Raw genomic sequence first — 17,968 nt, 5'->3', positions numbered from 1 at the left:
TAAGTTTTCCTGGTTAAGTTTGTTTCTTAGATGTGCAATAGCTAGGTCAACCATATTTGGTGTGTGGGGTGATTGTAAGGTGCATATGTATTTTTCAGTTTGATTTATCTGACCTTGACCTCATTTTTTTTTATCATGTTAAGTTTATGTGATACTTGTAGTAAAGCTTTATATTTAGGACTATCAACATAAAATCAATTGTAAAAAAGGAAGGCATGACATTAAAGCATGAATTTATAAAAATTAATTTATTATTACATCATTGTTACAATGGACAGCAGAAAATAATGACTTCTTAAGAACAATTTTTATTGCAATGCATGTTATTTCTAAGACTGTCATGGACCAAAAAGGGACTGGTACAATTCTTTTACAAATTCATTCCTCAACTGATAGATATTGGTTTGATATTTCAACCTTTAACCATAATATTTAGACAAAAAACAGAAATTATATATTATGGGATCATCCGTCAGGAATAGATTATCTTGGCTGTATTCAGCAAAACTTGTAGGAATTGTGGGTCATAAATGCTCTTCAACTTCATACTTTATTTAGCCTTATTAACTTTTTCGATTTGAGTGTCACTAATGAGTCTGGCGCAAATACAAAATTTTCATCCTGGTATCTTTGTTGAGTTTATCTAAGTGTGAAGCTAAACTAAATTAATTTAATTTTAGAACAAAAGAAACAGGCAAAGTCTGTCACATATGACATCTGCACTGGCTTCTGCCATCTTGGAATATCTACAAGGACAAAAGTGAAACACACAGTATGCAAATAATTGAAAGCAAAATACATATGGTGCATACAAATGTTTGGTGAATTTTTATTTACAACTTCCTTTTTATCTATGGAAAATAATGAAAAGCTTAATTTTTTTTACTCGAAAACTAGCCAAATACATCATACAGGCATATTCCAAAAGACGCAACTCTATTTACAAATAGCTTAATATCTATATAACTTTAAAATTAACTTTTGTCAACAAAAAGATAATTTCATGAATAATTTGTTATTTCCAAGAAAGTGATATAATTGTTTTATAATTATTTAATTTCATTTGAGGTGACTTATAGGTCCATTGGGCCGGGTGTATTAATATCTATCATATATTGCATGTTTATAAATCTATACATATTTACACATGTCACTAAAAAAAATAATTTACTTTACTTACTTACAATTAATTATGGGTGGAAGGGGGTTAGCTGCACTGAAAACCGTGTTAGATAGCAGGATACATTAAGTTAAAAAAATATATATATATATATCATACAGATATACTAAGACTGGTTTAAATGGGACCCTCAGCTGTGAATGATTATAAAGTGTTGTTCAATATAAAACAAAGAAATTTATTCCTGTGTTGAAATTTTTGCAACATATGCTCTTTTTAAAGGTCCAATTCAGACTAATGAAAATATTTATCACAAGTCATAAACAAAACACATTCATGTACATGTGAATAAAGTATGTAAAACCATGCATGTTAGATGAAAGGATACATTAATTCAAAAAAAGATATTATCATATAAATATGCTAAGACTGGTTTATATGGGACAAAAACAGGTATTAATTAACATAGATATTAAAATTTTATATGACATTGAAAAGAAAATGAAAGAAAACTCACACATTTCACAAGTATCTAATTATAATCAAAACATAAACGAGACAAGATGTGAATATCAATTAGGCAATCACCGATTTCACACACAAAAATAATATAAAAAAGTCGATTATGCAATATAAAACAAAAGACAAGTGCCTTTAAAATAAATGTCAGATTCAGGTTTAAATGGAAATTATGTAGAAATGTTTAAAACAGTTTTCTTAGAGGACTATATTGAAGTTTTAATTATTTGTTTCTGTCCCTTTACACATTATCCAATAGCAAATAATATGTTTAAATGAATGTGTGAATTTTTATGCCCCACCTATAATAGTAGAGGAGCTTATGTTTTCTGGTCTATGCGTCCGTCTGTCCCACTTCAGGTTAAAGTTTTTGGTCGAGGTAGGTTTTGATGAAGTTGAAGTCCAATCATTTTGAAACTAAGTATACATGTTCCCTCTGGTATGATCTTTTCAATTTCAATGTCAAATTAGATTTTTTACCCAATTTCAGGGTCCATTGAACATGGAAAATGATACTAGTGCGAGTGGGGCATCCGTGTACTTTGGACACATTCTTGTTTTTATATGACCGCAAAAATTGAAAATTTTTTGGTCATATATTGGTATCACGTTGGTGTCGTCGTCTGCATCGTCGTCAGAATACTTTTAGTTTTTGCACTCTAACTTTAGTAAAAAAGAATAGAAATCTATGAAATTTTAACACAAGGTTTATGACCACAAAAGGAAGGTTGGGATTGATTTTGGGAGTTTTGGTCCCAACATTTAAGGAATTAGGGGCCAAAAAGGGCCCAAATAAGCATTTTCTTGGTTTTCGCACTATAACTTTAGTTTAAGTAAATAGAAATCTATGAAATTTTGACACAAGGTTTATGACCACAAAAGAAAGGTTGGGATTGATTTTGGGAGTTTTGGTTCCAACAGTTTAGGAATTAGGGACCAAAAAAGGGCCCAAATAAGCATTATTCTTGGTTTTCGCACAATAACTTTAGTATAAGTAAATACAAATCAATGAAATTTAAACACAAGGTTTATGACCACAAAAGGAAGGTTGGGATTGATTTTGGGAGTTTTGGTCCCAACATTTTAGGAATGAGGGGCCAAAAAGGGCCCAAATAAGCATTTTCTTGGTTTTCGCACTATAATTTTAGTTTAAGTAAATAGAAATCTATGACATTTTGACACAAGGTTAATGACCACAAAAGAAAGGTTGGGATTGATTTTGGGAGTTTTGGTTCTAACAGTTTAGGAATTAGGGGCCAAAAAAGTGCCCAAATAAGCATTATTCTTGGTTTTCGCACAATAACTTTACTTTAAGTAAATAGAAATCAATGAAATTTAAACACAAGGTTTATGACCACAAAAGAAAGGTTGGTATTGATTTTGGGAGTTGAGGTCTGAACAGTTTAGGAATTAGGGGCCCAAATAAGCATTATTCTTGGTTTTCGCACAATAACTTGAGTATCAGTAAATAGAAATCTATGAAATTTAAACACAAGGTTTATGACCATAAAAGGAAGGTTGGGTTTGATTTTAGGAGTTTTGGTCCCAACAGTTTAGGAATAAGGGGCCCAAAGGGTCCAAAATTGAACTTTGTTTGATTTCATCAAAAATTGTATAATTGGGGTTCTTTGACATGCCGATTCTAACTGTGTATGTAGATTCTTAATTTTTGGTCCCGTTTTCAAATTGGTCTACCTTAAGGTCCAAAGGGTCCAAAATTAAACTTAGTTTGATTTTAAACAAAAAATGAATCCTTGGGGTTCTTTGATATGCTGAATCTAAAAATGTACTTAGATTTTTATACGACCGCAAAAATTTTAATTTTTTGGTCGTATATTGCTATCACGTTGGCGTCGTCGTCGTCGGCGTCGTTGTCGTCGTTGTCGTCGTCGTCCGAATACTTTTAGTTTTCGCACTCTAACTCTAGTAAAAGTGAATAGAAATCAATGAAATTTTAACACAAGGTTTATGACCACAAAAGAAAGGTTGGGATTGATTTTGGGAGTTTTGGTCCTAACATTTTAGGAATTAGGGGCCAAAAAGGGCCCAAATAAGCATTTTCTTGGTTTTCGCACTATAACTTTAGTTTAAGTGAATAGAAATCTATGAAATTTTGACACAAGGTTTATGACCACAAAAGGAAGGTTGGGATTGATTTTGGGAGTTTTGGTTCCAACAGTTTAGGAAATAAGGGCCAAAAAGGGCCCAAATAAGCATTATTCTTGGTTTTCGCACAATAACTTTAGTATAAGTAAATAGAAATCAATGAAATTTTAACACAAGGTTTATGACCACAAAAGGAAGGTTGGGATTGATTTTTGGAGTTGAGGTCACAACAGTTTATGAATAAGGGGCCAAAAAGGGGCCCAAATAAGCATTATTTTTGGTTTTTGCACCATAACTTTAGTATAAGTAAATAGAAATCTATGAAATTTAAACACAAGGTTTATGACCATAAAAGGAAGGTTGGGTTTGATTTTGGGAGTTTTGGTCCTAACAGTTTAGGAATAAGGGGCCCAAAGGGTCCAAAATTGAACTTTGTGTGATTTCATCAAAAATTGAATAATTGGGGTTCTTTGATATGCCGAATCTAACTATGTATGTAGATTCTTAATTTTTGGTCCCGTTTTCAAATTGGTCTACCTTAAGGTCCAAAGGGTCCAAAATTAAACTTAGTTTGATTTTAAACAAAAAATGAATCCTTGGGGTTCTTTGATATGCTGAATCTAAAAATGTACTTAGATTTTTATACGACCGCAAAAATTTTAATTTTTTGGTCGTATATTGCTATCACGTTGGCGTCTTTGATATGCTGAATTTAAAAATGTACTTAGATTTTTAATTATTGGCCTAGTTTTCAAGTTGGTCCAAATGGGGGTCCAAAATTAAACTTTGTTTGATTTCATCAAAAATTGAATAAATGGGTTCTTTGATATGCCAAATCTAACTGTGTATGTAGATTCTTAATTTTTGGTCCAGTTTTCAAATTGGTCTACATTAAGGTCCAAAGGGTCCAAAATTAAACTAAGTTTGATTTTAACAAAAATTAAATTCTTGGGCTTATTTGATATGCTTTATCTAAATATGTACTTTGATTTTTGATTATGGGCCCAGTTTTCAAGTTGGTCCAAATCAGGATTCCATATCAAGTATTGTGCAATAGCAAGAAATTTTCAATTGCACAGTATTGCACAATAGCAAGAAATATCTAATTGCACAATATTGTGCAATAGCAATTAATTTTCAATTGGAGTTATCTTTCTTTGTATAGAATAGTAGTTGATAATATATGTTGGAAATTTGCCAGACATGACTATGATGTCATTTTCTATTTTTATTTGCCAATAACTTTGTGTAAATAACTTCATTGGAAATTTGCCAATATAAAATGTTGCTGATGAAGCTTTTTTTCCTTATCTTATCTAAAATGTTTTTAGATAATGTATGTTGGACATTTGCCAGACATGACTATGATGTCATTTTCTATTTTTATTTGCCAATAACTTTATGTTAATAACTTCATTGGAAATTTGCCAATATAAAATGTTGCTGATGAAGTTTTTTTTATTGTTTTATACAATAAACAATGTATATTCACTTTTACTACCAACCAATCTTTACCATTCAGTGATAACAAGCACTTTATTTTACATTTTAATATTTTATGATGATGTATTTAAAAGAGTAGTTATTGTTGCAAACTCCATTAGAAATTTGAATTGATATCAGTTTTGGAAAAAGGGAAACGGGGATGTGAAAAAAAGGGGGGGGGATTAAATTTTTCTCATTTCAGATTTCATAAATAAAAAGAAAATTTCTTCAAACATTTTTTTGAGAGGATTAATATTCAACAGCATAGTGAATTGCTCAAAGGCAACAAAAAAACTTTTAGGTTCATTAGACCACATTCGTTCTGTGTCAGAAACCTATGCTGTGTCATGATCAACTATTTAATTTTAGATTTAAAAAGTTTGAAGAAGAAATCTTTAATTGATTTGTAAAATCTTGACATTTGTTTTGTGTAAAAAAAACCCATGTAATGTCAAAAATTTGATCACAATCCAAATTCAGAGCTGTATCACGCTTGAATGTTTTGTCCATACTTGCCCCAACTGTTCAGGGTTCGACCTCTGCGGTCGTATAAAGCTGCGCCCTGCAGAGCACCTGGTTGATTATTGGCCCAGTTTTCAAGTGGGTCCAAATCGGGATCCAAAATTAAACTTTGTTTGATTTCATCAAAAATTGAAAAATTGTATAATTGGGGTTCTTTGACATGCTGATTCTTACTGTGTATGTAGATTCTTAATTTTTGGTCCCGTTTTCAAATTGGTCTACATTAAAGTCCAAAGGGTTCAAAATTAAACTAAGTTTCATTTTAACAAAAAATGAATTCTTGGGCTTTTTTGATATGCTGAATCTAAACATGTACTTAGATTTTTGATTATGGACCCAGTTTTCAAGTTGGTTCAAATCAGGATCCAAAATTATTATATTAAGTATTGTGCAATAGCAAGAAATTTTCAATTGCACAGTATTCAGCAATAGCAAGAAATCTTCAATTGCACAGTATTGTGCAATAGCAAGAAATTTTCAATTGCACAGTATTGTGCAATAGCAAGAAATTTTCAATTGCACAGTATTGTGCAATAGCAAATATTTTCAATTGCACAGTATTGCACAATAGCAAGAAATATCTAATTGCACAATATTGTGCAATAGCAAGAAATTTTCAATTGGAGTTATCTTTCTTTGTCCAGAATAGTAGTTGAATCAACTTAAATCATTGTTTTATACAATATACAATGTATATTCACTTTTACTACCAACTGATAAATTAAAACAATCTTTACCATTCAGTGATAACAAGCACTTTATTTTACATTTTAATATTTTATGATGTATTTAAATGAGTAGTTATTGTTCCAAACTCCATTAGAAATTTGAATTGAGATCAGTTTTGGAAAAAGGGAAAGGGGGATGTGAAAAAAAAATAGGGGGGGGGGTTAAATTTTTCTCATTTCAGATTTCATAAATAAAAAGAAAATTTCTTCAAACATTTTTTTGAGAGGATTAATATTCAACAGCATAGTGAATTGCTCAAAGGCAAAAAAAACTTTTAAGGTCCTTAGACCACATTCATTCTGTGTCAGAAACCTATGCTGTGTCAACTATTTAATTTTAGATTTAAAAAGTTTGAAGAAGAAATCTTTAATTGATTTGTCAATTATATAATCACAATCCAAATTTAGAGCTGAATCCAGCTTGATTGTTGTGTCCATACTTGCCCCAACCGGTCAGGGTTCAACCTCTGCGGTCGTATAAAGTTGCGCCCTATGGAGCATCTGGTTAGAAGTAATGAAATGTTCTAAAATCGAACTTCTTTATAATTAATGCTCTAAATATATACAAGCATACTGTGGATTCATTTATTTTCGTAGGTACAGTTTAGTGGAATACAGGATTGAGGAAAAATAGCATTTCTTGGATGTTTGATTTCATGGTTTGGACAAGTCTGCAATCATTTTTGTAGAAAATTAGAAAATTAAAATTTCAGTGAACATTGAAATTCGTGGTTAAATCTGTATTCACAAATTCCACAAAAAAATCAACAAAAAACAGAAGGTTTTGAAATGGGAAAGCTAGAGTATATCAAAAAAACATAATGAAACAGATGCATATACAAAAATGTACCAGTAAAACCATGTATATAACAACAGACAAACACAAATTAAACTTTGTGCAACATGTACTCTCACTTCACAGTTCTTTGGAGGAGTATTATATCTTGCTTACCATTTAGTGCACACATCATATTTTGCAGTGGTCAAAGCTGAAATGTGTTAGAAAATAGTGATAAATATGTGTTAAAATATCTTGAAAAAACTAGATGGGCATAACCTGAAAACAGCAAAAAAAAAAAAAAACAGCAATATATTTGTTACTGAATTGATTACCAATTAAAATTTAAAAGACGTTTAACGTCATTTGACATTTGTTTGATGTGGTGTTATTATACGACCACAAATTTTTTTTTGGTATATTGGTATAACGTTGTCGGCCGCAGCGCGTCGTCTTCATCATCCTCAGAAGACGGATGGTTTCCAGATAATAACTTTAGTATCAGTGAATAGAAATCAATAAAATTTTGACACAATGTTCATAACCTAAAAAAGGAAGGTTGGGATTGATTTTGGGGGTCTCAGCGGTTTAGGAATTGGGGGCCCAAAGGGGCCCAAAACAAGCATTTATCTAGTTTCAGGACAATAAGTTGTGTATAAATATTTCAATTGCTCTGAAATTGTACCACAATGTTCAATACCATTAAGTAGAAGGTTGGTATTTATTGAAGGGTTATGGGGCAAACAGTCTAGGTATTAAGGACCAAAAAGGGGCCAAAAACAAGCATTTTTGTAGTTTTTGGGACAATAACTGATGTATAACTGATTGGATCTCTCTGACCTTGTACCACAAGGTTCAGTATAACCAAGGAAAGGCTTGAATTCAGAGTTATGTCCCTGAACATTAAGAAATAACGGACCAAAAAAAGGGCCAAAAAGAAGCATTTTTCTAGTTTACAGACAATATCTTGTGTTTAAGTTTATGGATTTCTTAGAAATTATACTACACGGTTTCTTACTAGAAAGGAAAGGCTGGAATTGAGTTTTGGGGTTCTTGCTCCAAGGGGGGTTTCAATAAATGAGGGACCAATAAAGGGGCCCAAATAAGCATTTTTGTAGTTTTCAGTCAAAAGCTTGTGTTTAAGTGTATAAATTTCTCTGAAATTATACCACAAGTTTCCATACTACAAAGGGATGGTTATGGAGGGAAGGGGGTTATGACTCAAATCATCATTAAGCAATTAGGGGCAAAAAAGGGGAAAACAAGGGGTTTTCTGGTTAAAGGACAATTATGACAATCTTAAAGCAGTGAAGGGGAGGTAATCCAATTAATATTTAAAGAACACTGTTATATATATATATATATATATATATATGTTGATTACTTGATTACCTCCTTTACACTGCTTGAGATGTGTAGCTGTAAATTAATTTTTATACGACCGCAAAAATTTTAATTTTTCGTCGTATATTGCTATCACGTTGGCGTCGTCGTCTGCGTTGTCGTCGTCCTATATATATATATGTTGATTACTTGATTACCTCCTTTACACTGCTTGAGATGTGTAGCTGTAAATTAATTTTTATACGACCGCAAAAATTTTAATTTTTCGTCGTATATTGCTATCACGTTGGCGTCGTCGTCTGCGTTGTCGTCGTCCGAATACTTTTAGTTTTCGCACTCTAACTTTAGTAAAAGTGAATAGAAATCTATGAAATTTTAACACAAGGTTTATGACCACAAAAGGAAGGTTGGGATTGATTTTGGGAGTTTTGGTCCCAACATTTAAGGAATTAGGGGCCAAAAGGGGCCCAAATAAGCAATTTCTTGGTTTTCGCACAATAACTTAAGTTTAAGTAAATAGAAATCTATGAAATTTTGACACAAGGTTTATGACCACAAAAGGATGGTTGGGATTTGTTTTGGGAGTTTTGGTTCTTACAGTTAAGGAATTAGGGGCCAAAAAAGGGCCCAAATAAGCATTATTCTTGGTTTTCGCACAATAACTTTAGTTTAAGTAAATAGAAATCAATGAAATTTAAACACAAGGTTTATGACCACAAAAGAAAGGTTGGTATTGATTTTGGGAGTTGAGGTCTGAACAGTTTAGGAATTAGGGGCCAAAAAGGGGCCCAAGTAAGCATTATTCTTGGTTTTCGCACCATAACTTTAGTTTAAGTAAATAGAAATCTATGAACTTTAAACACAAGGTTTATGACCACTAAAGGAAGGTTGGGTTTGATTTTGGAAGTTTTGGTCCCAACAGTTTAGGAATAAGGGGCCCAAAGGGTCCAAAATTGAACTTAGTTTGATTTCATCAAAAATTGAATAATTGGGGTTCTTTGATATGCCGAATCTAACTGTGTATGTAGATTCTTAATTTTTGGTCCCGTTTTCAAATTGGTCTACATTAAGGTCCAAAGGGTCCAAAATTAAACTTAGTTTGATTTTGACAAAAATTGAATCCTTGAGGTTCTTTGATATGCTGAATCTAAAAATGTACTTAGATTTTTGATTATGGGCCCAGTTTTCAAGTTGGTCCAAATCGGGTCCAAATTAAACTTTGTTTGATTTCATCAAAAATTGAATAATAGGGGTTCTTTGATATGCCAAATCTTACTGTGTATGTAGATACTTAATTTTTAGTCCCGTTTTCAAATTGGTCTACATTAAAGTCAAAAGGGTCCAAAATTTAACTAAGTTTGATTTTAACAAAAATTGAATTCTTGAGCTTTTTTGATATGCTGAATCTAAACATGTACTTAAAGTTTTGATTATGGGCCCAGTTTTCAAGTTGGTTCAAATCAGGATCCAAAATTATTATATTAAGTATTGTGCAATAGCAAGAAATTTTCAATTGCACAGTATTCAGCAATAGCAAGAAATCTTCAATTGCACAGTATTGTGGAATAGCAAGAAATTTTCAATTGCACAGTATTGCGCAATAGCAAGAAATCTTCAATTGCACAGTATTGTGCAATAGCAAATATTTTCAATTGCACAGTATTGCGCAATAGCCAGAAATATCTAATTGCACAATATTGTGCAATAGCAAGAAATTTTCAATTGATTGGAGTTATCTTTCTTTGTCCAGAATTGTAGTTGAATCAACTTAAATCATTGTTTTATACAATATACAATGTATATTCACTTTTACTACCAACTGATAAATTAAAACAATCTTTACCATTCAGTGATAACAAGCACTTTTTGTTACATTTTAATATTTTATGATGTATTTAAATGAGTAGTTATTGTTGCAAACTCCATTAGAAATTTGAGTTGAGATCAGTTTTGGAAAAAGGGAAAGGGGATGTGAAAAAAAAATAGGGAGGGGGAGGGGGTTAAATTTTTCTCATTTCAGATTTCATAAATAAAAAGAAAATTTCTTCAAACATTTTTTTGAGAGGATTAATATTTAGAGGAAATTAGTAAAAAAGTAAAAAATTTAGAAAAAAATTCAACTTTCTGTGAACTAGATTACAAAATAACCCTAAAAGAAATTTTAGATGCTATAAATAAACTAAAGAATAATAAAGCTGCAGGATTGGATGGTATTCCAAATGAGATATTAAAAGCTGGGGGAAGTATATTTGCACCTGTTTTGCAGAAACTTTTTAATTTAGTATTCTGCTCTGGAAAATACCCTCACAAATGGGCATTATCTTATTTATGTCCAATTTTTAAAGCAGGGAGTCCTAGTAAACCTGAAAATTACAGAGGCATAGCAATAAATTCATGCATTGGAAAATTATTTAACAGTATTCTTAATAAAAGACTTGACATTCATCTTGATAAAAATAATATAATTCATCCATGTCAGATTGGTTTTTCAAAAAAGAGTAGAACATCTGATCATATCTTTGTTTTAAAAACCATATTAGATAAATATACTAACAAAAAAGGGGGGAAAATCTATGCTTGCTTTGTGGACTTTAAAAAAGCTTTCGACAGGGTCATACACTGTGGTATTAAATATAAATTATTGGAAAATAACATATCTGGAAAATTTTATACTATTTTAAAAGATATGTACAGCAAGAATGAAATGTCTGTGAAAGTGGGCAATGTATTAACACCATCTTTCAGTTCACTAGTTGGGGTAAGACAAGGGGATGTTCTAAGTCCAAACTTATTTAAGCTTTTCATTAACGATCTGCCTCCAAAATTTGAGCCAAGTCCAGATGCTGTTGATATCAATGGGCGTAGAATTGATTGTCTTATGTACGCTGATGACATTATTGTATTATCAAACACTAAAAAAGGTCTTCAAAACCGACTTGATATATTGCATACTTATTGTATTGACTGGTGTCTAGATGTAAACTTGTCCAAAACAAAAGTTTTAATTTTTAACAAGCCTGGAAAATTTTTAAAGGAATCATTTTATTTAGATAAAGAGGCTATAGAATGTGTTAATAAATGTAAATATTTAGGGATAGTCTTTACTTCTAGTGGTCTTTTTCAACAGGGGAAAGAAGAGCTATTCAAAAAATCCTTAAAGGCAAAATTTAAATTACAAAAATCCATGTCAGCTTGTAATCCAAGTATTGATACTGCAATTCATTTATATGATCACACAATAAAACCAATTTTATTATATTGTAGTGAAATTTGGGGTTCATTTAAAATTAACTCTGCTGCTTGCAAGAAAAAAAATGATTATCTATTTGAATTAATCTACATAAATGATTATTTGGAAAAATCACATTTCAGATATTTAAAGTATATTCTTGGTGTAAATAAGAAAGCCTCAAATTTAGCAGTGTTATCAGAGGTTGCAAGATTTCCTCTTTATTTTTCTGTCATTATATCTATGGTAAAATATGTACACAGGCTTAACAAGTTGGACACAGGGTTACTTTACGATGCTTATGTTTGTAATAAAATTTTAGATGCAGAAAACATTAATTGTTGGTATTCATCTATGAAATATGTACTTCAATCACTTGATATACAAAATTTAGATACAAAGCTCAATAAATTAATTAAATTTGTAAAATGTAAACTTTGTAATAGTTTCAAAACATTTTGGTTGGTCAAAAGATCTGAAACCTTATCACAAGGTAATAGCAAATTAGAGAATTATTTCAACCTCAAGACTGACTTTGTAAAGGAGGCCTATTTATCAATTAAAGATTTTAGTATAAGAAGAGCTATATGTAAAATGAGAATAAGTGCTCATGATCTTAAAATTGAGAAAGATAGATATAATAAAAAATACATAGAGAGAACTCAACGTCTATGTCATCATTGCTTATCACATGGATCAAATTCTATTGAAGATGAGACCCATTTTACAGTAAATTGTCCATTATATGATGAACAGAGGAAATTATTATATGATAAAGCTACAACTTTTTGTACTAATTTTAAAGAACTACCTAATGATAAGAAATATTTCTGGCTGTTCACAAATGAGCATTTACCAACTCTCATGTGCCTAGGAAATTACATTATTAAAGGGTTAGAAATAAGATCCAGATGTAAACAAAATATATGAAGTAATTTAGTATTTTATTGTTATAAGATTTAATATAATAGTTATATAAAACACATGTTGTGTTAGGCTCTGATCCTGTTCATAACGTTAAAGTATGTATTAGTTTTCTGTTTTGCTTTTTCCAATCATATTGTGTTGTAAAATGATGCCCTTTATGGGTTCTTGATTAGATTAATAAAATTCTTATCTTATCTTATCTTATCTTATCTTATTCAACAGCATAGTGAATTGCTCAAAGGAAAAAACAAAAATTTTAAGTTCATTAGACCACATTCATTCTGTGTCAGAAACCTATGCTGTGTCAACTATTTAATCACAATCCAAATTTAAAGCTGAATCCAGCTTGAATGTTGTGTCCATACTTGCCCCAACCGTTCAGGGTTCAACCTCTGCGGTCGTATAAAGCTGCGCCCTGCGGATCATCTGGTTAGAAGTTACTGTTAATATTAATTTAAACTATGACTATATTTCATTTTATATTTTAATATTTTATGATATATTTAAATAAGTAGTTGTAATATTGTTCCCAACTCCATTAGAAATTTGAATTGAGATTATTTTTGGAATAAGGAAACAGGGGATGTGAAAACAAATTGGGGGGGGGGGGGGGGTTAATATTCAACAGCATAGTGTATTGCTCAAAAGAAACATTTTTTTTTAAAGTTCATTAGATCACATTCATTCTGTGTCAAAAACCTTCGCTGTGTCAACTATTTAATCACAATTCAAATTCAGAGCTGTATCAAGCTTGAATGTTGTGTCCATACTTGCCCCAACTGTTCAGGGTTCGACCTCTGTGGTCGTATAAAGCTGCGCACTGTGGAGCATCTGGTTGTCTATGAGATAACCCTGACTCTCTACCAGAGACACAATGATGTAGAAGATAACTACCAAAACGTCCATAGGTCACCGTACGTATGTCAGTTCTGTTCATTACATAAACGGTCATTTAAATATTTATTCGAGATGACAACCCGAGACAAGATTGAAACTTAATAAATATTATTATAAGTCCTCACATTAGAAGGCGAATAAATATATCCATATTGTAATTGTTGACTTCACACAAAAACATGTTGACATAAATACTTAAATTTCTTTCAAATGGTCAAGATAATCTTAACAACTGTTATAGTATACTGTCGTCCGTTCGTTCATGGTCTAGTTAAAGTTGAAAGCTTCACTGTCGCCATCATAATTATATTATTTTCATAAAATATATGCGTGTCACAGATGTTCACAAATATGTTCCTCTTGTCACAGTAACATATATCTGTACACTAATACACTATTAAATCCATGTTGCCCTCAGTCTAGAGCATTAGGATTATCCCATAGATTTTGATAAGGTTCACGAAACTCAATCATAAACTTTATAACCAATCTTCTCCTTTGAAACTAATGGGAAAAATTTACAAAAGAGTGTCGTCTTCCAAAGACTCATCAGTGACGCTAGAATAAAAAAAGAAAAGAAAAGCCAAATAAAGAACGAAGTTGAAGAGCCATGTGCACCAAAATTCCTAAAAGTTATTAACATATTACCCCTTTCTGACTAGCTTCCCAAGGAAACAAACAAACAGAAACAATTCATGTTCACAAATATCTCGACTAGTTTTCTCGGGAAATTAACAAACAGAGAGAAAAAAGATCATGAAAAACTTTATTTTCAATTCTTATAAATAAAAAAAAAAAATGATTTACTATCCATATATTAATGTATCCATAAAATTTGAAAAACGTTAAAGGATAATCCTAGCTAAGAATTTACTAAAAGTAAGTTCAAAGTACTTATTATAATATCTTATTAATTGTAGATTACAAAGGTGGATCCAGGGTGGGGGAAACTTTTGTTTATGATATACGGACTCACTGAAGCATGACTGCAGCGACCCCTTCTTATGACAGTCAGTGTGCACCCCTTGTGAACATTTCTGGATCCGTCACTTAAGATATCAATTACCGTCCAACACTCTACACAGGTAAAATTTGCTCACATGATTTTCACATGAATCTCACGTGAAATTCACATGAAAAAGTTTACGTGAGATTCACCTCAAACGAGCTTATACAAAAGTCATGAAACTGACGTGGAAATTTTCATGTGAATTTCACGTGAATTGAGATTCACACGAATCTGATGTGAGTTTTTCCACATGAATTTCACGTGAAATTTCCAAAAAAAAATGATATTTACATGATTTTAATTTAATTTGAAATACTCTATTTAAAAAAATCATGTGAATTTCACATGAAAAATTTTTACGTGATTTTCATGTGAAATTCACATGAGTTTCACATGAGATTCACGTGAAACTCACAAAAACTGATTTCACATGAGTTTCACGTGTAAGCTCGTTTGAGGTGAAATTGATGTGAATTTCACGTGAGATTCACATGAATTTAAATTCACGTGAAATTGATGTGAGTGAAATTTTCCTGTGTAATGATATAGCATACCGACCTCATCTTATGTCTTCGCTTGTGTATACATTTGATTTTTTTTTCTGATCTTTTATTCATTATTAATAAACCCTTTAATAAGTAGACAACTGATTTGATTTTTGATAAGTTTACTTTAAAAAAATTACCTTTTGCTTGACGATATGATATAATTTTTGGAGTAAACGCCAATGAGGAAACAATCAACGGATAAGATATATCAAAAGGAAGCTCAAGGTCAACATGCGGTTTTAAACAATTATTTGCATATTTCTATATAAAAATAAAAACAAATCTCTTGGTGCAAATCGCCTGTGTCTGCAAGTGAGATGAGTTGTTGATTTTTCAGAGAAGTGTTATAGTTCGTAAATATTTACATGAAAATCAATTCTTCTCAATGTGCCTTCAAATAAGTTCAGACACTGTATGTTTGGGTGTCAGCTTTGGTGACCAGATATTTAAGGCGAACAGACTAGTAAGCTATTATTCAATGAAGTAACGAGTACTCAAATAAAACTTTACAAAATGAATTAAAGGATTCATGTAATTGACGATAATGAACTTTATAGACTTTGTATATAGATATAAAAATGTGTAATTTACGATGTGGGTTTATTGTTAAATAAGAAGGATTTAAGTAAAAATATCTGTAATTGTTTCAATTATCTTAGTTAATTGATGTCAAATATATATGTGCATATCGTTTGAGAACTCATGCGCATCTTAATGTTTTTTTTAATATACATTTTTTTTTAACTTAGAATTGAATGAACTGTGGCGAGTTGGCATGACGGACGAATCACAGTTACTTATTGACATATCCTCATTTTCACATTGAGCAGTAAGACACTAGATTCAAATGGAAATTTTAGGAAATCTTCAATATTATAATGACGTTGTTCACCTCCTATCTAATTATTTTTTTTCTCATCCGAATGATTTTGGGGGTTGGTTTCCATCAGTAAAACATACACGATCAACGTTTTCAATTAAAATCTGTGTTAAACAAGTTTAGTGTAAACACATGTTTAAAAAACCTTGACATGACTTGAAAGACTTCGATTAAAATGTATACGGGCCTAAGTCTTTTATGTAATGAATATGGATATGAACTGCCGCCTGAACTGCTTCTCAAAATTAAATTCAAAAATGATTTACAGATAAAAACATTTGATTTGAGGGATCTTAATTTTTTGGGGGGATGGGAGGGATTACCCTCGAAAACCATATACCGACTCTGTCGGATGTTTCAGACAGAAAACAGCGGTGCTTTGCTCTTGCGCCAATTGCCATTTCGTTTGCGCCAAAATAAATTTTCGTTAATTTTTCGTTTGCGCCAAAATAATTTTTTGTTAATTTTTCGTTTGCGCCAAAATAATTTTTCGTTTGCGCCATAAACCATTATTCATTTGTGCCAAAATAAAACAATTAATTTGTGCAAATAATACAGATAAATAATATATAAGAGTTTTATTCAAAAGAGCCTATTAATACTAACATAGTTCTTAATTGCATGATAAAACAAATTCCTTAAAAACCGAGATCAGTCACCGTAACCATAATGAAAGCACGATACACTGATACGTTCTGACTGAAAGACTTTTCATAATTATGTTAAAACCGAAGTTCAAATTAAGTGGTTGAAAGCATTTATAAGCAACCTTGTGGCCTTCAAAAATAAGAAAAAACGAATACCGTATAGTCGGTTACAAACAGACATGAACATTCTAACGACCTGTTTGTCTCAGAATGAAAACATCAATCTTAAACCCTAAAATATGTGAACGTAATTTAGTTTTTAAAAATGATTATCAGGTTTATATTACAAATGAGTATGCACATCCTTAGTTATCCAGTCTAACACTCTAAAAAAATCTTATCATGAGTGAAGCAATGAATATTTTAAGATTTTGCGTTGTATGTTACTGGCGCAAATGTAGTTTCCATTTTTTGACGCAAATGAAATTTAAACAGTTCCTCGTAGCGCAAATGAAAGGTTGGATTTTGTAAGAATTGGCGCAAATTCAATGAGCCCAAAAATGATATTTTATTATAGTATCGCATACTAATATAAAACAATGTCATACATCGTTTACGTCATTTGTATAAGTATGCAAATACAATATAAATTTTAATCAAAGTTAAGATATTTGGTATTCAGCCAAAACAGACTTTTAAAACACTTTTAATTAGATACTTATTTTAAACATTCATAAAAGAAGCTTTTTTAATAAAGAACATACTTTACACAATAGTTTCTACTATAAAACGTAAAATATAAAGAGTTGGCTAAAAGAGGGTTGTCATTTGACATAAGAGAAGTAAATTTGACTTTAAAAGAGAAAAGGTAAATCGAATTTTTCATTATTACTAAAATTATTAGAATTTTGATTACTAGTAATTTCACGGGCTATCAGAAATAGATTGAAATGTTTAAATGGTAGAGCTGGGCCAACCAGGCGGAACTTAGGCTCATCTCAAAAAATCTTTTCAGTTATAATTGCAACAAAGAAGATACATGGCAAAATTATGGACATGTTAAATGAATTATTGTCATGAACCAACTTGACTCGTTAACAAATTTTCAAAATAGAATCTCAACCTTTTTTTAATTATAACTGATGAAATATAAAAAGAGATTTCTATAATACATGTTCAGTATCAATATTTAATTCATACTTTGTTAATTATCATTGTCATTTTGTTTAAGCTTCTGCTGTTACCTATTTTGACATCTGACTCTTAGTTCATTTAAAATTTCCCAAATA

This window comes from Mytilus galloprovincialis, chromosome 4 (genome assembly GCF_965363235.1).
Source record: "Mytilus galloprovincialis chromosome 4, xbMytGall1.hap1.1, whole genome shotgun sequence".
Classification (NCBI taxonomy): Eukaryota; Metazoa; Mollusca; class Bivalvia; order Mytilida; family Mytilidae; genus Mytilus; species Mytilus galloprovincialis.
This window is presented reverse-complemented; position numbering follows the sequence as displayed.